Source organism: Polyodon spathula, chromosome 1 (assembly GCF_017654505.1).
Source record: "Polyodon spathula isolate WHYD16114869_AA chromosome 1, ASM1765450v1, whole genome shotgun sequence".
Taxonomy (NCBI): Eukaryota; Metazoa; Chordata; class Actinopteri; order Acipenseriformes; family Polyodontidae; genus Polyodon; species Polyodon spathula.
This window is the reverse complement of record NC_054534.1, coordinates 3,090,679-3,113,307: the sequence shown is the minus strand read 5'-3', so window position 1 is coordinate 3,113,307 and position 22,629 is coordinate 3,090,679. Positions and strand designations below refer to the sequence as shown.

The 22,629-nt window shown below is 40.6% G+C and overlaps 1 protein-coding gene across 6 annotated transcripts in view; it reads right to left on the bottom strand.

The window, feature by feature from the left end:
• Positions 1-21,949, bottom strand: part of LOC121311657 (protein FAM214B-like) — a 50,738-nt gene extending 28,789 nt beyond the window's left edge. The window contains exons 1-4 of one of the 6 annotated variants that reach the window (XM_041244000.1): positions 21,835-21,949; positions 21,614-21,692; positions 19,676-19,776; positions 8,981-9,094 (exon numbers count right to left, since the gene is read on the bottom strand). The gene's annotated coding sequence lies outside the window, so the exon portion shown is untranslated. Of the gene's footprint in view, positions 1-8,980; positions 9,095-9,213; positions 9,338-15,450; positions 15,503-15,579; positions 15,665-19,675; positions 19,777-21,613; positions 21,693-21,834 lie in introns of those variants that run through there. The other 5 variants (XM_041243985.1, XM_041244133.1, XM_041244025.1 and 2 more) reach the window with 5 other exon arrangements.
• Positions 21,950-22,629: the final 680 nt, after the last annotated feature.

The window sequence follows — 22,629 nt, the reverse complement described above, 5'->3', positions numbered from 1 at the left end:
CCCCTCCAATCCAAGATCATAGTCTAATTAAAACATATGTAGTATACCAACCTATTTATAATTCAGTGAAATATTCAGAGACAGGTTTTAAACAGACCTCTAATTCAATCTGAACCATGCTGTCACATTGAAATGCACACGGACAGCAGAAGCTTCAGAATCATAATTCTGTGGTGAGTGCGTCAGACATTTACTATTGTCTCTGTTTTATTCAAAGGGCTATTACTGGTCTCTGATGAAATATAAGCAAATGTGAAACAAAGCAATACATTTCTTAGGCGATCGTATAAATTCATGAAACTATTCTCCAAAACAAAATATTTCTGAAACAACCAAATTGAGACTAGTTAAACAAACAGGGTGATTAGATTTCAAGTTATATCTAACAGTAATAATATGTTATCAATCATGTTTGTTTTCAATGCACACATTCATTCTTGGTATAGATAACTAGCCACCTAAGTCATTTTTTTCTTCTTTTTTGGAATTATTTTATTTCTGAACCCCCCCCCCCCCAAAAAAAAGAAAAAAGAAGGTAATAAATCTTTTAACAAATCACCAATCTGAACAGGGTGGGGTCCCAAATGGTGAACCGGTAGAGTCTACAGTACTGTATTGAGTCACACAGATCCACTGTCTCACAGACACTGGCTTGTCCCAAATGTAAATCATTGTGTGACTTCCGCAATGCACAGAGCTTGTGCAGAAATATAGCGCCAATGGAAACCACCACTGCTTTATCACCATACCTCCACAGCAGGAACTGCTATTAATGAAAGCAACAGCAGAGCCAGCAGGCTTGGCACTCTCCTACTGCTGCGGAGTTAACCCTTTCATGGACTGCTTCTTCCGTATACAGACAGGTGTATAGAAGGGGGGGGCACAATTCTGGTCCTCACAGTTCATAGCTCTCATTTTTTCACCTGTAAGTGAGGGTTTTTACAGTAGGATTCTGTTAACTGTTTAAGAAAGTAAGGGCCATATTTCCAAAAAGATTCATTAACTCCTATTTTCTGAAAGACTCAAATTTAACAGTGATGTACCCTGAAATCTGAACCCATGAGCATCTCCATACAATGCCTTGCTCATCAATAATACTGCTCACTCTCCTTCTGTAAGCCCCTTTCAGTACAGATAATCTGATGATCTGCCGGTTTCAGACATGCTGTCCACACTCTGACCTCAAACTTTTACAAACTGTCTAAATGAGCGCTGCACAGGAGGAACTACCTCTTGCCATAACGGCTTGAAATGTTGAGATCCTGAGAATTACATTTTCTGATAGCTATAAGATCCATCTATCAATCCATTTCAGTTGTTTTTAAACAATGATAGTCTACTATGCAGCTACAGGTAGAAAGGTATATTTTGTGATTTTGCTAGTATTCACATTCGTTGTGGAAAAGTTCAGTGAGGTCAAAGAATATAAATACGGTTACTTAAGGTGATCGCTTTGTGTATCTTTGCTATATAGAAGCAAACAAATACCAGCACATGCTGGGAGTCCTATTTGAATGATTTCATTAACAAACTACACAATCACTTGAGATGAATTCCTACCACAAACAGCACCCAGACGCTCAAAATGGCTGTACATGAAAATAAAAAACATTTAAATACAAATTAAAAGGAAAACAATAAAAAAATTAAATAACAAAATATACATGAATCTGACTGCTCCCCATTCACATTTTGGCAAGAATTCTATGAAGGTGTGATCAGAAAATAAATTACTTTGAGCTGCAGGTATCCTTTAACAATGGCAGTTGGTTTGGTCAGATCTGTGCTTGTCGTTCTACGTGTAAAATCAATCTGAGTACACAGCAGCCCCAGTTCATGTCTGAGGTACTGGAATGAGTTTGACCAGCTCTTCAACATTCAAGCACAGCCTGAAGGCGCCCATTTTCTGCCAGGTCAACAGCTGTGTACGATGGAGGACACTGCAATGACCTCTTGACCTGTAATCAACACTGCCTGGAAAAGGAGAGATGACCAAGACTTTAAAAATCCCTTTTGTTAACCTCACATTTGCAAAATTAGCGAGGTACAGTATATAGAGGATAAAGCATGAACAGTCGTAGAGTACTGAATAACCCGGGCGAGCCCCTAAAGTGATCGATTATAGAGATAGAAAGACTTCTACTGCATAGCAGGTTCACCCATTCCAGCTTGAATAGCCACAGTGTACAGTTAACAAGTTCAGGCATGTCTTCTTAAACTTCTGACTCTTGTTTCCATCCCTGGAGGAGGTCGTCTGCAGACATCCTCATGAGTGAAATAACCACAGCACTATATGAACAGATTTTGTTTATTTAACAAGGCTGGTGGAATTGTGAAAAATTATCCCTAAAAACAGCGTCATTCAGAGAACAATTTTCCTTAGTGTAGAAATTGTCTAGAAACAGCTGCAAAACCATGTATTGGCCAGCAAGTATATTTCACCCTTCTATCTGATCTTGGCTCTCCAACTATAGACTAGAAACAGAAGCAACAGTTTGACCTCGCTCCCGACACACACACACTCACACTCACACACACACAGAGAGACAGTCGGCAGCCAGCAACAGTTCCAGAGGTTAGAGAAACTCTACAACTTGGAACGGATCTTTGGCAATGAGCCAGCTCAAGCACAGTCCTCGTCACCACTAATTTTCTAATTCTCTCTGGTAAACACATAACAAAATAGAGAACAACAAGCCACAGATAATTCACTTTTTTTTTTTTTTTTTTTACAACCTTGCGCTGTATTTCAAACACATTTCCACTAAGAAATCTCACCAGCACCACATCAAGTCAACCACTGTAAAAAAGAAAAAAAACACAATTAAGTTGAATTTTCAGTAGTGCGCATTTCAACTTGATGAGTGAAAACCTGCACAATCTGTAACTGAGGACGAGCAAGACTGCTTCCAGCTCACTGTTGGTTCTAACTTCTGCTTATGTTGAGATGTGTCTCATCTTGTTTCACATTGTAAATTAAATATTTAAGTTTCCAAAACAAGAAGCTCTTTGTAGAGCTTGGAAATTGGCTGGGCTGCTAGTGTAGAGAGTTAATGATTTCCTACGTTCATTGCAGCAGAAATACTCAAACGTAAGTTGACCCATCTTGCAGGCCTTTATTGCTCTATATTTGTTTTACCTACGAATTAGTTTATTCCATCCACAGAGGTCAAGTAGACAAGTGTCTCAGCTAATGCTTTCTTTAGTGTTTACAGTTATGGATGGTGTACTGCATGCAAGAGTCTATGACCTACCCTCTGTCTTCCTATCTTATATTCCATCTGCTTGTAAACAGCTGCATGCACAAAAAGTAAGCAAGTCAGTGACACTCATCCCCACACCACTGCTGTAAATTAAGAAACTGGAGCCATCCGTAACATGACAAAGTAGATCATAACGACCTATATCCACTGTATGAATGTAATAGGAAATGTTTCACATACAGACCAGGTTAACAACTTGGTAAGTATGTTAACCGATATGGTCAGTGTTACAAGGCTGCATTGAGTAATGCTGGAATTACTGTTTGGGTGATTAAGTGACATAGATAATAAATAAATAATAATAGGAAGCAGCTAGTCGGACGCTCACTTTAACCCTAGCCAGCCCAGTATCTATACGTTCCATCATCACTCACAATACAGTTCATGTTGTAAGATGAGCAGCAAGTCAAACCTGCTCATGCACGCAGTCAGCCAGTGTGCAGTTCAGTATAAATGACACTGCAAGAGGGATCAGTCACTTAGCCTGATCCCTGATAGTGGGGCAGCACTGACCGATACCCTAAACACTTTACTTAGCTAAGACCTGGAACACCTCTACTGTGCAATCTAGTTGCTATTATACATTTGCTACATATAGTTCCCTGGTAAATGCAAAAAAATCACTTGTTCATAATTGCACTTTAGAACGTAAAACCAGAAAAGGTACGAATGATGGGGCCATTCGGCCCATCAGTGCTCACTTGGTTGGAATGTGACAATGTTTCACTGATCCTGAAACACTATCAAATTCAGTCTTAGAGGCTACCAATGTTTCAGCATCAAGCAAGCAGCTTGGTAACTCTTGGTAACCCTTTCCCACCTTCCCCACCCACTCAATCAATCAATCAATCAATCTTTATTTAATATAGCACCTTTCACAGTGGACCACCACCACAAAGCACTCTCCTAAAGACAGCAACAATGAAAATCTACATCGCTATAATCTGTGGTGGTAAACATTTGACCAACTTCCCTATTTGCCTGAATTTAATGCAATTTACCTGCAGTTATTTTGTTAAATTGGGAATCTCCGGTGCCACCCCCTGGTAAGCAAAAAAACAGTGACTGTGGAGGATCCTGTAGCTGCTTCAGAGGCCCCCCCCCCCTCTCTCTCTCTGTAGGGGTTGATAAACAGGCAACAGGGGCTCAGGGGAGTGGTTCTATTCTATAAAAGGAGCCAAAAATGGCAAAACAAGCTGTCACAACTGTCAGTGTCAATGTTTTGTTACAGGAGCCTGTTGCCTAGGGCTTTGTATGGCAGGGGTGTCCCCAGCAAGTTAAGGAGCTTCCAAATAAAGCAGGGGGCTGGATTTTAAGATGCTTGAAAAGCACAGTTACTGACTCGTGGGGCATCGGGACTGATAAAACGGATTAGACTGAGTTTGCTATTAAAACCGAAATAGAAAAAAGTGGTGTGTTGTTAAGCATGTTCTCTTCCTACTCAAAACACTGTGAAGCAAAATATCAAGATAAAAAATGATACTTGCTCTGATTTGCTCTTTGGTGTAGGGTACCAAACCCTCTGAAAATCTAATTTGTACATTTGATTTTAATTATAAAACAACACCACCACCACAGTACATACACATCCTGTACTGGAGTATCAAACTGCGTTTTCACAGTCATATACTGCGGTGGCGGTAGTAATAATTACTTGCCCTGCCTGCGTTATGCTTTAAAAAAAAAAAATCTGCAATGGCCCACCCTGTCAAGATCCCTTTTGTAATGCATTAGAGTGAAGTATAATTGATAGGTCGGATTAACACTGAATAAAATATGAAGATTGAACACAGGAATCGAGGCTGGGTTGCACCAGCTATACTTAAATTCATTCCTAAATTAGAACATAATGTCTGTACTAAGTCCTTAGTTGTTACTAGTTAGTTTATAAGTAAGTGCTCTCTTATTTCAGCTGCACCACACATAATTAAGACAATACTTTGTTAGTTTATCTACCAGCGGTTCATATTATGTCAGTGACGTCATCACTGCTCGGCAGCCAATCAGGACCTTTAAACTACCGAAAATAAACATATAACTTCATGGGAATGTTAAGAAAGTTTCGTTTTAGAGATTAATTGATTAAAATTAAATCTGTGCCTTTTTGTGAATGGGCATGCTGAGAGGGCAAACTTTGTTGTTCACACTTGAATGTGTATGTGTGTGTGTGTGTATATATATATATATATATATATATATATATACTATATACACACACACACATATATACAGTGCCTTGCAAAAGTATTCAGACCCTTGACCAATTCTCTCATATTACTGAATTACAAATGGTACACTGACATTTTGTTCTGTTTGATATTTTATTTTTAAAAACACTGAAACTCAGAATCAATTATTGTAAGGTGACATTGGCTTTATGCTGGGAAATACTTTTAAGAAAAATAAAAAACTGAAATATCTTGCTTGCATAGTATTCAACCCCTGTGCTGTGGAAGCTCCCAGTTTGCACTGATGAAATAAATTGCCCTAACGAGGACACAATTACCTTACCATTGGCCTCCACCTGTGAACCATTAAAGTTGCTGTCACATTTTCTGGATAGAAAACCCCACTGTTGAAGGATCATTGGTAAGGCTGTGAATCTGAAGGAAAATGAAGACCAAAGAGCATTCTACAGAAGTTAGAGATAAAGTAATACAAATGCATAGATTAGGGAAGGGGTACAAAATAATATCCAAGTGTTTGGATATCCCAGTGAGAACAGTTGGATCAATAATCAGGAAGTGGAAGATGCATCACACCTCCCAGGCATGCCAAGAAAAAGCCAACCTTCAAAACTCAGTGCTCAAACAAGAAGAAGACTTATGAGAGAAGCCACAGAGAGGCCAGCAATCACTTTGAAGGAGCTACAGAGTTCAATGGCTGGGAGTGGAGTAATGGTGCACCAGTCAACCATATCAAGAGCTACGCATAACACTGGCCTGTATGGGAGGGTGGCAAGAAAGAAGCCGTTACTCAAAAAGTACCATCTGAAAGCACGTCTGGAGTTTGCCAGAAAGCATGAGAGTGACCCAGCTGCGATGTGGGAAAAGGTTTTTTGGTCAGATGAGAGCAAGATAGAGCTTTTTGGCCAAAACTCAAAGCGCTATGTGTGGCGCAAACCTAACACTGCCCATGCCTCAAGACACACCATCCCTACAGTGAAGTATGGTGGTGGCAGCATCATGCTGTGGGGATGCTTCTCATCAGCAGGGACTGGGCATCTTGTTACAATTGAAGGAAGAATGGATGGAGCAAAATACAGGAAAATACTGCAAGAGAATCTGCTTCAGTCCGCTAAAAAACTGAAGCTTGGGAGGAAATTCTCCTTTCAGCAGAACAATGATCCCAAGTACAAGGCTAAAGCAACATTGGAGTGGCTCAAGAACAAAAAGGTGAATGTCCTGCAGTGGTCCAGTCAAAGTCCTGATCTCAATCCCCTTGAGAATCTGTGGCACTATTTGAAAATTGCGGTCCACAAGCATCGTACAACCAACCTGAACAACCTGGAGCAAATCTGCCACTGTGTGCAAAGCTGGTACATACTTACCCCAAAAGATTTAAAGCTGTTATTGCAGCGAAAGGTGACTCTACCAAATATTAATGTGTGGGGGTTGAATACCTATGCAAGCAAGATATTTCAGTTTTTTTATTTTTCTTAAAAATATTTCCCAACATAAAACCAACGTCACCTTACAATAATTGATTTTGAGTTTAAGTGTTTTAAAATAAAATATCGAACAGAACGAAATATATATATAACGTTTGTGTGTGTTACGATTAAAAAAAATTAATTCAAGAATATTTTGTACAAGGAATCACAGGTATGTCGTTATATTCATCCATATATATGGTATAAAATAATTAAATTTAAAACAAAGTTTTAAGAAAGTTTATAAATTATTGATCAACACAGTATAACTTTAATAATGTTAATTAATGTTCTAGGTCTCTGAGATATTTTCTATTAATAAAAACCAAAACTGTCTCAAACAATGTGCACCTTTTACAAATAATAAATCTAAATATTTAATTCTATATTAAAATATATAACTCTGGTGAAAAAATCCTATAGGAAATTCTATAGGAATCCTTCAGAAATTTAAAATAAGAATTTTTTAAGAAAATTATTCCTGTAAGAATTTTTTATCCTATAAGAAACTTTAGAATCTAATAGGATGTTTATAATTATCAAGAGGATGTACGTGGCCTTGCAGGATTTGCTGACAACGAAAACTATTTTTAAAATCAAAAGGAAACTCATGCAGCAAAAGTTGCCACGTCATGCTGTATTTTGATTCTACGAATAGCTTACACCTCTCTACAGATATGCCTATATTTTAAGCAACAAAGTGTTACGTTACAACTATCATAGCTTGCGCAGCCTGTGAAAAGTTAGTGATGTGTAAGTAAGAACTTTCAAACAGCTCTTGCCACTATAAAACAATACAATATAAATACTTGAATGAAAGAGAAGTGACGCACCTGGAGTGGGTTTCTATGCAGGAAGGCCCGTCGCAGTGGTCTGAACACCCCACACCTCCTGGGTTCGTATCTGACAAGTCACAACTCAAATGAGTCCAGCACCTTGGTTGCTAGAACATGCTTGAGGAGCACAGACACATCTTCATCTGACGGGAAGCCTTGTATTTTTGTAATAATTGCTTTATTGCAGATATGTGGGATGGCTGGCACATTGAACACATTCACAAGATTAGCACCCAGGGTTTAAAAGTGCACTGTCCCATACCTTATGAGGCCATTTTTTTTAAAGCATTTCTACTGGGGTTTACATTAAAATAACTAAAAGGTTTCAAGGTGGGAGGAAGCTACAGCAGAAAAAACATAAACAAAATGTACTGTCAACAAGGCTGGCTTTGTGAACAAGCACCTTCTTTGTAAGTCATAATAGAGTACGCCCCAGGTGTGCTGAGCTGTGGAAGAGAATGCCCGCTGCTGACACACAGACACCATTTCCTGCCTCCCCTGCTGCTCCTGGAATGGTTGACACATCGACCTGCCTCTGAAAGCTGACAGGATGGAAGTCCAGAGTGACAATCTATCGGCAGCTTAAACAAATCTGAAAGCTATTTCACATGCATCAGTGACCTTTGGATTTCAACTCCTGATCCACCTGGCTACAGAGCCTGGTGTCTACCAGGTGAGCCAAAGAAGCAGCTCACTCAGTCAAGCTGGTAAAGAGTGTCACTATATAGTATGTCCCTACCAAACTCCTACCCCACCCTCTGATCACAAAACACTAAACACACCAGTAGTTTACTGTGATATTTTTACAGTGATGATTTTAACAAGCATTCTACTAACTGGCAGACACCAATGATACCTATGGTATAGTGTGCAAACCACAAGACTATGCAGGAATTGGTGATGTTTTTCATTTAAAATAACAGTCATTCCAAAGAAAAGCCTGCCCAGCACACATAAGGGTGCAGTGATATCTGCAGAAATGGATGATCTGTAACTTTACCAGTGTTATTCAGAGGTACCACCCCCCACAGCACTCCACTTTCCAAACACAGTGTTACAATGCAAAGAGCCCAAAGCGATCTGTGAGCAAATGTCTACGAAAGCTGCTGAGAAGGCTGATTTCAGCCAGGATTCTCTTGTAACAACTGGTACTTTACATGTGATATAGAAGACAGCACGAGCACACTCCAATACCAAACACCCCTTTCCCCTTGAAAACTTCTACTCACCCGGTGGGCAAACTTTCCTTCCACGTCCTGAACACTGATCCCAAGTTCTAGCTTCTCTTTTTAGAGCTGTCGTGTTCCAGATTCCAACATATGGGCTCTTCTCAATAAATTCTCCTAAACAGAGCAAATCGCAACACAAGAAATACTTTATTGTCAAGAGGCTTCTGAAGGTATTCAAAATGTATGGTTGTTTTTAGTTTAGTGGTTGTTTTTCTATTCTGGGATTCCCTCACCCTCTTCCCCCATTAACTAGAATGAATGCAGTTCACACTGGCAACCCCTTTCGCTTGCTCGCTCACTCGTTCTCTCTCACGGCTGCAACTCAGCTAGCCTTTTCAGCGCATTTCCTACCAGCTGTAAGTGCAGGCTTGCTCTGTCAGCAGTGAAAGCACACAGGGGCTGAGGCAGCTGCAGCAGCTTTTCTGATTGGCAGGCTGGGTTTCCAGTCCCGTCAAGGAGTCCCACCCACCTTGCTCAGCCTGTGTCTAGTTCTGCAGAGGGCGATGTTCCAAAACATAAGCGAGAACCAGCCCACAAGTTTGGAGATGTAACACCCCACTAATCACTCCCACCCATCCACCCCCCCCCTCACCCTCACCCTCACCCTCACCCTCACCCACCCAAACTCAAACTAGGATCCAAATCACAGAAACTACACAGACCACAGCTTAAGTCATTTGTGCTTGTTAGTTTGAACAACAGTTTCATAAGAGTGCACAGAGTTTTCAGTTTGGTTTCTTCACAGGTATGTTAGTCAATATGCTTAGGGTTATGATGCTTCTTCTAATAGCAACACTGCTCTACTGTATAAGTATTTCTGGAGCCGCCTCAAACTCCCACACATTGCCTCCTTTACTGTATTAACCATGATTCCCTTGATAAAAACACTGAAAGAAATATTTAAAGACAGCCACAACTTATATAAATTATACACCATAAACATTTAAAAGTGATCAGAGTACAAACTGTACTTAAATACCAAATGGTGTGTCAGATGCCTAAAGTGTGTGGTCATAGAAACACATTTTTTAGCTTCTGAATAACTGCATGTAAGAAGAGGGATACATCTTTCCATAACTGGAAGAATGAGGCTACAAATAAGACAGTGCCGCCTCCCCTTTCTCTCCACTGTCCCTCCCACCCTCTGGGAAGCTGTCTGATAACTGTTGGAGCCAGACTAGCTGTAAATAGACACCGCGCAGACTCTTGTGTAAGAGAATGGTGAGAACCTGGAACTGAATTTTTTTTTCACATGTATCTAGTGAACTGCTTATATAACTGTGAAGAAACTTGCTGGCCTCAAATTATTCAGCGTATCAGAACCTATCTAGAGCACAGGACAACATGCCCCACATATCAACCAGTTCCTATCCAGTTTTAAATAACTTTAGCATAACTGAGGCAGAAGTGTTAAAGGGACTAGGAGCTCTTAAAATAAACAAATCCCCTGGGCTGGATGAGATCCTCCCAATAGTACTCAAAGAAATGAAAGAAGTTATTTACAAACCGCTAACCAAGATCATGCAACAGTCTCCTGACACAGGGGTTGTACCGACAGACTGGAAAATTGCAAACGTAATACCGATCCACAAAAAGGGAAACAAAACTGAACCAGGTAACTACAGACCAGTAAGCCTGACTTCTATTATATGCAAACTTATGGAAACTATAATAAGATCCAAAATGGAAAATTACCTATATGGTAACAGGGTCCTGGGAGACAGTCAGCATGGTTTTAGGAAAGGGAGATCGTGTCTAACTAACCTGCTTGATTTTTTCCTGAGGATGCAACATCAACAATGGATAATTGCAAAGCATGTGACATGGTTTATTTAGATTTCCAGAAAGCTTTTGACAAAGTCCTGCATAAAAGATTAATTCTCAAACTGAAAGCAGTAGGGAACCAAGGAAATGCATGCACATGGATTAGGGAGTGGTTAACATGTAGAATACAGAAAGTACGGATTAGAGGAGAAACCTCAAAATGGAGAGAGGTAATCAGTGGAGTACCACAAGGATCAGTATTAGGTCGTCTGCTATTCCTAATCTACATTAATAACTTAGATTCTGGTATAGTAAGCAAACTTGTTAAATTTGCAGACGATGCAAAAATAGGAGGAGTGGCAAACACCATTGCAGCAGCAAAGGTCATTCAAAATGACATCATTCAGAACTGGGCAAACACATGGCAAATGACATTTAATATAGGAAAGTGTAAGGTACTGCATGCAGGCAATAAAAATGTGCATTATAAATATCATATGGGAGATACTGAAATTAAAGAAGGACTATATGAAAAAGACCTAGGAGTTCTTGATGACTCAGAAATGTCTTCATCTAGACAATGTGGGGAAGCTATAAAAAAAAGGCCAACAAGATGCTCGGATACATTGTGAAAAGTGTTGAATTTAAATCAAGGGAAGTAATGTTAAAACTGTACAATGCATTAGTAAGACCTCATCTTGAATATTGTGTTCAGTTCTGGTCACCTCACTACAAAAAGGATATTGCTGCTCTAGAAAGAGTGCAAAGAAGAGCGACCAGGATTATTCTGGGTTTAAAAGGCATGTCATATGCAGACAGGCTAAAATAATTTAATCTATTCGGTCTTGAACAAAGACAACTACGCGGCGACCTAATTCAAGCATTCAAAAGTCTAAAAGGTATTGACAATGTCCACCCAAGGGACTTTTTCGACCTGAAAAAAGAAACAAGGACCAAGGGTCACAAATGGAGATTAGACAAATAGGCATTCAGAACAGAAAATAGGAGGCACGTTTTTACACAGAGAATCGTGAGGGTCTGGAATCAACTCCCCAGTAATGTTGTTGAAGCTGACACCCTAGGATCCTTCAAGAAGCTGCTTGATGAGATTCTGGGATCAATAAGCTACTAACAACCAAACGAGCAAGATGGGCCGAATGGCCTCCTCTCGTTTGTAAAATGTATGTTCTTATGTCTGTGTGTCTCTGTCACACTTACATTTTTATACATCCATACATAGCAAGAAGCCCTTACTAACGTGTGGTGAATTTTGTAAGGAATTTTCTTGAGAGCATCAGAATCTGTGGCTATGCGGAGGTTGTCTTTCTGTGGATGTGCTGTAGGTCAGGATGTTCCACCGTCTCATAGCAGCACTCATTTTGTAGGTGGAGGGGTGTATGTCACTACAATAGGTATGAAAGTGAATTCAGGTGGCTTTGTCTCCGTAGTATGTGATCAAACAGTGGACACAGGACACAGAACCCAACAAACATACTGGACACTAACAGTGGACACAGGACACAGAACCCAACAAACATACTGGACACTGTAACAGTGGACACAGGACACAGAACCCAACAAACATACTGGACACTAACAGTGGACACAGGACACAGAACCCAACAAACATACTGGACACTGTAACAGTGGACACAGGACACAGAACCCAACAAACATACTGGACACTGTAACAGTGGACACAGGACACAGAACCCAACAAACATACTGGACACTGTAACAGTGGACACAGGACACAGAACCCAACAAACATACTGGACACTGTAACAGTGGACACAGGACACAGAACCCAACAAACATACTGGACACTGTGTACAAACAAAGCATCCTGTAGAGTGAAAGGGTGGGAGTGCAGGGGTCGTGGATAAAGACTAAGTGGTACTGTGAAGTAAGAGAGGCCCTGCTGGACTAGCTGTATAGAGAGACACACTGGCCTGGGAGGATCCAAACTGCAGGAAAAATAAAACAAGTGCGGGGGTCAGGGGAGCTCATGCACTCACTGGGCTCGTTCAAAGGGCGAATCGTTTCTGGCTGTCAACTAAGTGACCATGGATAGAAGTAGCTCCAGAAAACAAAACACAATGATGCTGGATGAGCAAAATTAAACAGCTTATTCCTACTGAATCTCAATTGAAATGCAGGAACATTAGATTTGAAATGAAAACCTGTTTTTTTTTTAAATTAATAAAAAATAATGGACCCAGTTTGCAAAATTTTCACCCAAAAGGAAACATGAGTTTTTTAGGAAAAGGTGATTCTAGCTAGTGTCTGACCATTTTCAATCGAATTATTGTATTACTTTCACATACCATGGTGTACAATAAAAACCCTGCTCATTCCAGTAGAACCCAGAGCACATTTTCATTTCCAATACAAACGGCACCTTGAATTAGCACCTGTCTTCAGCAGCCACAGCAGTTCAGTCCTACTGACCAGCACTTCATTAAAGTTTCACAAGACACTTCAAACAAACAGCCGCATGGCAGAAGAAACTTGAATTGATCTGATGCGTTTTTTGGAATATAGAGTAGATTAATGTTGCATCAAGACTGTATGTTTCTCTCCTAATTGATTAACACAGTTGGAGGCTTTAAAGGATAAGCGTCTCTCTGCCATATAAGGTAGCAGACCGCTCCGATATGCTGGCACTGCTGTATCTGAGGTTTGAAAGAAACCTGACAGCACTGAGCCAGCAGTTTACTGGCAACCCCAGCTTGCCATTCTTCATAAGCTTGACAGAGGAGGGTCTGCAGCCACTGCAGCTTGGACTCTGATCCTCTATTCACATCTATAGGGGTTTGGCCACTGGAGAGAAGGTCTCCTAGAATCAAAAGGTGCTTGGGGACACAGACTGGGGAATTTAAAGATGCCATGCTTTGTGGTAATATGAACAGCAGGAGAGCAATGCACGTTGTATTGGCTATGTTCCGTTTAAAGGTGCCAGGTTTTGCCCTGGTTTAAACTCTACTGCCGTAGTTCGTTTTATTTTTTACTTTACTTCCCTTACACTCTAGGATGACAGAAGATCAGAGAAAGGAAAAGTCAGAGCTTTGACATTAGGACCCAATACTGCACTCACAAACAAGACCAAAGAATATTTGGCTTTACCTGTATTTATGCTTTGCAAATGTTCTGTGTTGTTCAGTGCTGTATACTCAAGCATCTTAAACCTTTTTACACCCCTTATCTGAGACACATGCATGTGACATCATTTCTTCCTCCATGTAAAAGGTACTGCTTGGTTGTTTACAAGGAAATGCCACTAAACCAACCACTTGTCTTTATTTCACAATAACTTTTGTATACATTTGCAATTTTAATCAGACATCATATGCCATTTTTATTCTACATAATTTCATATCCTCAAAGTCTTTGAGTCAAACAGTTTCCCTCGCTAGTGTATAAACCCTAACTTCTGGCCTTGTATTTAATGCTCTCGGAAGACTGTCAGCTGCTAGAGCACTCAGAGGGACCTCTTGTAATCACTTAATTAGTAAAAGTTGTTAATACAACACAATTGAGCTGCAGGTTTATCAGGGTGAGACGAATCTAACTACAACTTTCACTATAGAGCATCAAGCCTGCTGAGGGGCCAACAACATTTCACTAGCACTCTCCAGGAGAAAACCCATCATAAAGAAAAATTCCCCCAGTGTGTTCATTAGAAAACCTCTCCCAGGGGGTGGCGCACAATTGGCACAATGGTGCTTGATAAGCAACCCTGTAGACTGGTCCTCTGACACTGCAGCTCTGAAGGTAGCGGCATGGCAGACCTGCAGAGTGAAAAGAATGGACAGCTGACGGCACACGTTTCGGAGCACGCATGTGCTCGTCTTCATCTCCCTCCAGTCAGCGCTGGGGTTGCAGCGGTGAGCCCAGCTTAAAAAAGAATTGGGCATTTCAAATTGGAGAGAAAATGGGGTAAAAAACAATTGCCGATTCCAAATTTATTTATAATGCGAAAAGGAGACTATTAGCAAATCCCATGAAAAGACATTCACATCCCCCGATTCCCAGCATTTCAAAATTCAACACTAAAACTATTGCTGCAAACTATGGGACTGATTTCTACAAATAATGTTTGTGTTTTAGGTTGTAACAATGTTTCTTTCAAACCTGCACATTGAGACCTAGTGGAAAAGCATGACAGGTGGTTTATAAAATGATTCTTTTAGCTACAACCACTTTAGACACAAATCATTAAAGTGCTAAAAAACAGGGATTGGTGGCCATACGCCTTCACTTTCATAGGATTCCAAATCCCACTATCCAGAAATAACAAGACATAATACAGTTTCCTTACATCACACAGGCCCCCGTTTACAGCACAGCCTGCAGCAGAATGACTGATTCCATTGAAGTCAGACAACAGAACATAATAGACTAAAGTTAAAATCCAGTTCCTTAATAATGTCTGAGACAATGGTCTTTGTTCCTAGTATAAAAGACTGTAAGCACTGTGAAGACTGTGAACTCCCCGGACACTCAATGTATCCTGTACTTATTGCTTACATTTCTGTGCAGAGAAGGCTTTAGCAGACAACCCTACCAAGAGCAGTCCCCGTCTGGTATTGAATTGAAGAAACACAATAAGCAACACAGAATTAAGTACAGTACCCTATAGTTTGAAACACAGTGTTGGAATCAAGTAAAATAGGTTAAGAACTCAAGAACAGTAGAACACTTACGACCGAGAGGAGGCTATGCTGCTCATCTAAGCTCCTCCCGATCCTAGTAGCCGATTGGCCTCAGAACTATCAAGGACCCAAGTGATTCTCCTCAACAATACGGCTGTGTAACCCCTTCCATCCCCTCACCACTCTCTGTGTGAAGCGGTGTCTCCTTCCATCTGTTGTTAGTCTATCTCCACTTGGTTTACAAATCTGTCCTCTGGTCCTGGTTTCTGTGCTGCACTTAAAGGATTCGTTCAGGTTTCAAGAAGCAACCAATATCACTATCTGACAAATCTGACCACAGAGTTTGGCAGTTTACCTTATGCAACCATACATTGTGTCAGACAACATAATGCAGCCATGTCATAATTTAATCACTGATGTCGGGAAATGTAATCATATACTGTAAATTGAGACAATGCTTCTTGGTGGTAAATCTTCCTCCAGAGTACTCTGGACTACCTGGCTTGACACTTCGTTCCGAGGGTTAAAAGAAAGTTGGTCACTTAGAAAAAGGTTGGAGCTTCAGTAAACTAACTCATGTACCCGGAAGGGAAATGATGTGGCAGCCGCGGATTGGAGGAGCGGCTGCAATCATTTACCAAGGAGTCAAGAGTGGCGGTATAAGGAGGGGTACAAGCGACGTAATCTGTTCCTTCGTTTTGGTTATTGGTAAGAGAACCCAGAAGGCCCTGTATTGTGAATATACGTATCATAAGTGTTTGTTTGTTTTGTATAATTGTTGCTCGTTATTATTAGACAGCTAACACGTTCCAGAACTGTTGCCAGAGGCCAGCACAAACATGAAGCAGCACTGCACTTGTATCACCATAAACTGTATTTGTACCCAAATCACTAATTCACGCACTAACAGACTTGTGTATGTGTTTTGTGATTAATGTGGGGATACAATAACGGGACTATTATTTCAGGATCAGCCCGGGGTTTATAAAGTAAGTAATACACGCCGCTGTATTACTTACCAGCTTTATTGTTTATTGTTTCTTTGCTGTCAGGCACTGGACAGAAACCACATAAAACAAACCTTTGCACCTGGATTACAACTGCCTGACTGTTCATTGATCACCTGCACCTGCACACTATTAACCAATTTGCCACATGCATACAGACAGAAAGTGTAATTATTTCAGCAGTAAATGTCTGCAAATAAAAAATACCAAAAAAAAACCCCTAATATTTTAATGTATTGTACACTCATGTAACAAGACCATCTGTGATATATTATCTAAGATATTCTTTGAGGCTGCATTGCAAAAACAGTGTGCAGCAGACCTGAGTGTTGCAATGTATTGTTGCACTGGTACAATTCTTGGAAACGCTGGGTTAAATGCAAACTCATTGTCTGAGCAAGCCAAAAAAAAAAAAAAAAAAAAAAAAAAAAGGACTCACCAGTCTGACACAAGACAGACATTCTCAATATCGATTTTTAGTTCTCCTTAATTATTATTCTTTGTTTAACAGGCTAGGTTACAGTACATTATACAAACACACACATGTACAGCAATGTAATTGATTTACATTATTACCAGGATATCTTTGAGGGAAACTTACTTCTCTAAGAGCCGTGCCATGCTCCTCAGAGGTGGGAGTGTTGCCATGGCACAGTCTCAGAGTCCAACCTGCATGTCACCCTGAGAGCAGCCTGTGCTCTGAACTACAATTAAAAGGGCTGCATAAGCACAGAGGCACAGCTAACAAGGCTGCATTCTCTGTGACAGGGGCAGCGACCTCCCTCCCAGGCACAGCTGGAGCTGCTTTCCTAACCTGCCGTGGCTCAGAGGACGCCTGCCTGCCAGCACTACGTGGCTTCGAGCTTTAGGACCAGGAGATCAATGTGTCTGAGTGCTTCTCTCACACAACCTCACACAGAATCATTTAACATGTTCTCTTTTTCAAGTTTAATAGGCACCTAGGACTCAAAAGCATCAGAATAATTAACTACAGAGATAAATGTGGCATCACAGAATAGGTTGAGGGGAGCACAGTGAAGCACGGCACATACTAGCTAGAAAGACAGGCTGTTTGTATTTTTTATCCCGCGGTGCACCCACGCTCCCTGCTGTAATGCAGTTTAAACCATTGCATTCAGCAGTGACAGCAAATTATTCTGGTGGCGAGTTTCCCATAACTCCCATTTACCTAATCCTACCCATAGAGGTATTTCCACCTCCAAATTAATTCAAACTTTTTTGTTTGTTATTTATTTATTTTACTGTGTAGTGTTCTGGACTTCGCTCCCTGTTATGAATGCAGCAAGCAGTGACTGCACACTTACTAATGGAGACTGGTATTGTGTGTGACAATGGTACCAATGCCTTAAGCACAGACCCATCATTATGCAGCCAAGAGGCCCAAATCATCACAGGCTAGCACAGCAGCCCCGTCCGGTTTATTGCACAAAAGCACAGAACCATACTACAGTACATCATGCCATCAAAACCCCCAGGTCAGTGAACTGTACACTTCTAGTTTTAGCAAAGACACCACCATTTTGCTTCTCCATTTTGCTGTCTATAGCACACGCAAGAGTATGCATATATGAATGCAAAAGCTTATCCAATGCAGCACTTCTCTAATGCTTCTCCCCAGCAGTTACAATGACTGTCCTGACAGAATCCCAGAGTGGGGAATGTCTGGAATCCATGGACAAGCCGCAGTGAGCTCCACTTGGAATGCTGCACATGCACGCTCCATAGAGCCACACAAGGACCTGTGTGTGCCTGCCTATCACAGCACCGGCCACGCTCCACCCTGGGTGTCTTAAAGGAACACTGCATCCTGTTTTTCAGGCTCAGTTATTTTGCAATTAGGCCCCAGGCTTCAGCAGATTATCTACAGGCTAGCAAATGTATAATTGGAATGCACAAGCAGCAGCAGTAGCAGCAGGACATGTGTAAAAGGATCAGGGACACATTCTCCTCGGCTGTCATTTGCGATTACAGTAGCTACTGGCTAGCTCACATTCTGCTGTGTTACATGTTACATAACTTCCTTAAAAATACTTAGGCAGAGAATCAGACAATGAGTCAGGTAGACAAATGTTTCTGTTAGTGGCTTTATATTAGCGTAAATACACAGCAAGCCAAAATGTGTGCGATACACAGAAAGTGTTACGTACGCTTTTCTCAAGAGACCATCTAGATTACACACTTGTGGAACAGCACATAAGGCACTGTACAAAAAAAACATTTACATGTTGAAGTGATTGTAGCTAATGAAATCACAGTATACATTTCCACCCCATGCACCTCTCACAAAACTGTGTTTTCATTTTAAACCCTGGTAAGTGGCACTATACAAGGTTTAATATATCTCTGTTTGCAGTATGCTTTCAGGTGGGCTTGCACTTTCTTGGCCATTCCAGAGCAGTTTTTTTTTTTTAGTAACCACCAGCTGCTTCCCCTATTGACCGGCCAGCTTTGCAGCCAGTAGGATGCTTTGACCACAAAGACAGCCGCTGTTGGAGAGAAGACCTAGGAAGTGAAGCCGTAACACATTTTTTTAGTGTAGAATCACACTAGTGAGGTTTACAAGAACATGTGTTTTTTTTCAAAACTGCACATTTAAACCCATATAACTAATGGAAGTAAGAAACAGGTCCGATTTATTACATGGTTTTATTAGCTACAACTAATCTTTTTTTTTGTAGTTGGTATTAAATTGTTTGGCATCTGTAATGCGAACCACGCATTTACATGAACAATAGTTTCAATAAAATTCTGTTTGAAGGGACTCCCAGGTAAACCATGACTAAATGTACTACTGTGGTGGGAAGACAACAAAGTCCCATTGCAGAGCACTTAGAAAACTATTTGATGATTCATGCTTCATCATTAGGCATGGCAATATTCTCTATCCCTGTGAGCTAATGAACCACGGATAACTCAATTACACTCAACCTAGTCCCACCCGTGAGCTTCTCCAATCTCAGTCAAGCAGCTGAGCCAAGTCCGAATACTTCTACCCTTTTCATAGACACTGCCAGTTGTGTGCCACCCCCTGGGAGCTCCCATCCACGGTCAGCATTGGAACAGCCTGGACTCGAACCAGCGACCTCCAGGCTATAGGGCGCATCCTGCACTCCACGCGGAGCACCTTTTTTGAATGATATATCTTTATGGGGTTTCTAGTATTACCTGGCATCGCTATAGATCAGTTTTGTGTAATAAAGCATGAGCATCCATTGCACCACACAACGCTGCCATAACGGGAAACTCACAGTGACCAATGCCATTCCTCACACGAGCCAAGAGTGAAGTCTATAAATGAATCCCAGGAGACACTATTTCATCTGATTTTCTGTGACGATCATTTGGTGAGCTGGAGAGAATTCAAGATTCGTTTTAACTGCAGGTATTACACAGCTATCAACATCTTCTAAAGATAAAAAGAAAAGTAGCAATGCTTTATACTGAGTGTCATAAAGAAGTGTTTCATTAATATACAATTAACCATTTGCTGAAGCTTAGTTCCATGTTAATAAAAAGTCAATAGCTATGCCATGCACATGTGTGTATCTATCATTAGACTGCCATTTGAGCTCATATTTCACATGTATTTTCACTCATTCCAGGTTTTAACACACGCTTCATTAGCCACAGTGTGTCTGTAACAAGCCAAGTGTCTTAACTCATCGTAAATCCAGGAATCAAATTTCTATGCAACGGAAGCCTTATTTCCATTTCTGTAATGTTATATCATGTTATTAGCTCAATTGTAAGATTGCACTGAGTCTAGGAATTTGGGACAAATGCCATCCCGGAGGCATTATGCCCGGGACCAGGACTTGGTGTTTACATTACGGGACTGTCCCGCCCAATTAGGGACGGGTGGTCACCCTAACTGAGGTGTGGCAATGAGAGTTGGGGGAGGGGTCTGCTGAATGTTCCTCTAAAATGTATTTTAAGCTTTTATAAAATAGATTATAAATCACGTACCATTGGACTGTATTAACAGCCAACTACACTTAGAACTGTACTTAGAATGTAGATCTCGTACTCTGAATGTCAATGACAAAGCATTCTAAACATGAACAGGTTTTATGCAAACTGATTAACTACGTTGGCTGTTTTTTTATTTAGTTTAATGACTTCTGATATGTTTGTAAGTGTTTGGTGGCTCCCTCTAATCAAGCTGAGAGTGAATGTGATTAGAGATAGCCACCGGACACTTACAAACATACTGTCAAAGTCAGAGTGTAAATACAAAAGATGGGATTTCAAAAACACGCTCAGTGCCATGAACTTTACCAAGTTTGATCAAGTCAGGACAACCTCTTGCTACATTTGGCCAGCCTTAATATTTGCCACCTTTACTCTGACCTGCTGTATGGGACAAACAGACTCTGTTGTATCTGAAGACAGCTATTGTACGCGCCATACATCCGGTATCATCTAAATGATCTGGGCAGTTCTGCTGACGCACATTTTGTTCCGATAGAGGTTAGGGCAATGAAAGTTACATTAGAAATGTTGCTTTGTAGCATGGTAGGTAATAATCTGCCCAGTCGAATCGCAGAGAGGAGCTAATGAAATGAAAAAAGAAAAAGAAAAAGTTAGATCATCTATGTGTGTGTGTGTTTTTTTTTTTTTTTTTTTTTAAGAGATTTGGTCATGCTAGCTTGCTGTGGGAGCATTTCGTGACGGTGAATTCTGAATACCGGTACTTCTGTATCCCTAAGTGGGGCGAGTTGTTACAGTGTTATTACACGTTATTATTCACACATTAGGCTTTCCTGTCACCTTGACAAATTGGCACTACAAGTTATCCAGATGTCTCATCACAACCCTTCCGCAGGAACGACAAACAGTACAAAATAAATACACTGTACAGAAAAATACTGCGTGTCAAGATTAAAACGCTTAAAGTCACAAGGGCTGTGAGATCTCTTAAATTGTAAAATGTACCATTGTGAATGTCTGAGCTGCCATGGTCTTCAGTGCGAGTCGCAGTTTAGTATTCGATTACTGTACCTTTGAGTAAAACGTTTGTAACAACGCAACAAAACAAAAAACAAAAAAATAGGATATAAAAATATCAACAATAACTAAACCACTGGGATTTTAACAGTATCAAGAAAGTTCTACACACCAAAAGAAAGGCATCTTTAATAAAATAACGAATTATGAATCGTTTATTGTGTATATTCTTTACTTACCCTTACACACAGCTGGAAAAGTCTAGCAGCAATCGGGCCAGCAACTACAGGGTTACAGCGACAACCCCCTTCCGTCCCTCTGCAGAAATCAAAACAACAAGACGGTCTGAACACGGGCCACTGGTATTAAAAGTGACATTTTAATTCAGCCAGGGTCGTTCCACTTGCACAGCACAACGACATTTTCAAATAAAAACAATAAGTTGGTTACTGTTACAAACCTCCCCCGTGGCCCCCCTCTATCTCTCTTCCTCCGTCTCTCTCTCTATCTATCTCTCCTTTCTCTTCGTGGATCCCACTTCTCTCAGCTGTTTCCTCAGTGCCTCCGCCCCAAAACATGGCTAGGTCCCTTTAAAGAAAAAAAAACGTTTCCGGGTTTTTCTCCTCTAGCCGAAACTAATCCGCCCCAAAGCCTTACACTCTTCAACGCTGACCAATCGATGGCCAGATGAACGCCCTTTTTGGAAAAATAAAATATTATTCAAGGCATCAGTGGTCTCTGATTCGTTGGAGGGTGTGAGACAGCTACCAACGTGAGGATGTGAGTAATACGGGGCCCGCCCAATACACGTGCTATGAAATACGAAAATATTTGCATTTTTAGGTTAGAAATGCCAAAATTAAATTGACTTTTTCCAGATGGCAACTTTTAACAATAATTACTTTTTATGGGCCAACTTCAATCCCTTGAAAGGGTGATAGCCAAAGAGCCACAGAAAAATGTGAGAAAGTTGTCTTGCTTAAAATAAATTTTTAAAAATTACAGCACTTTTAATGGAGCTATGGTCTTACCAATGCATTTATTAAGTTTGCAATAATGTGCTGTTTTAATTATTCAGGAAGAAGACAAACTTATTCTCTTGTACCTTACAAGATAAGTACAGGGTGTGGCCTTTCTATTAGAGCAAGGCTATTAGAGCTAAGTCTCTGCATCCATCATCTTCCTCCACAATGGTCCACAATATTGCTGTCAGGGATACAGATTGACTACCAGTAACCTTACAAATAAACCCAAA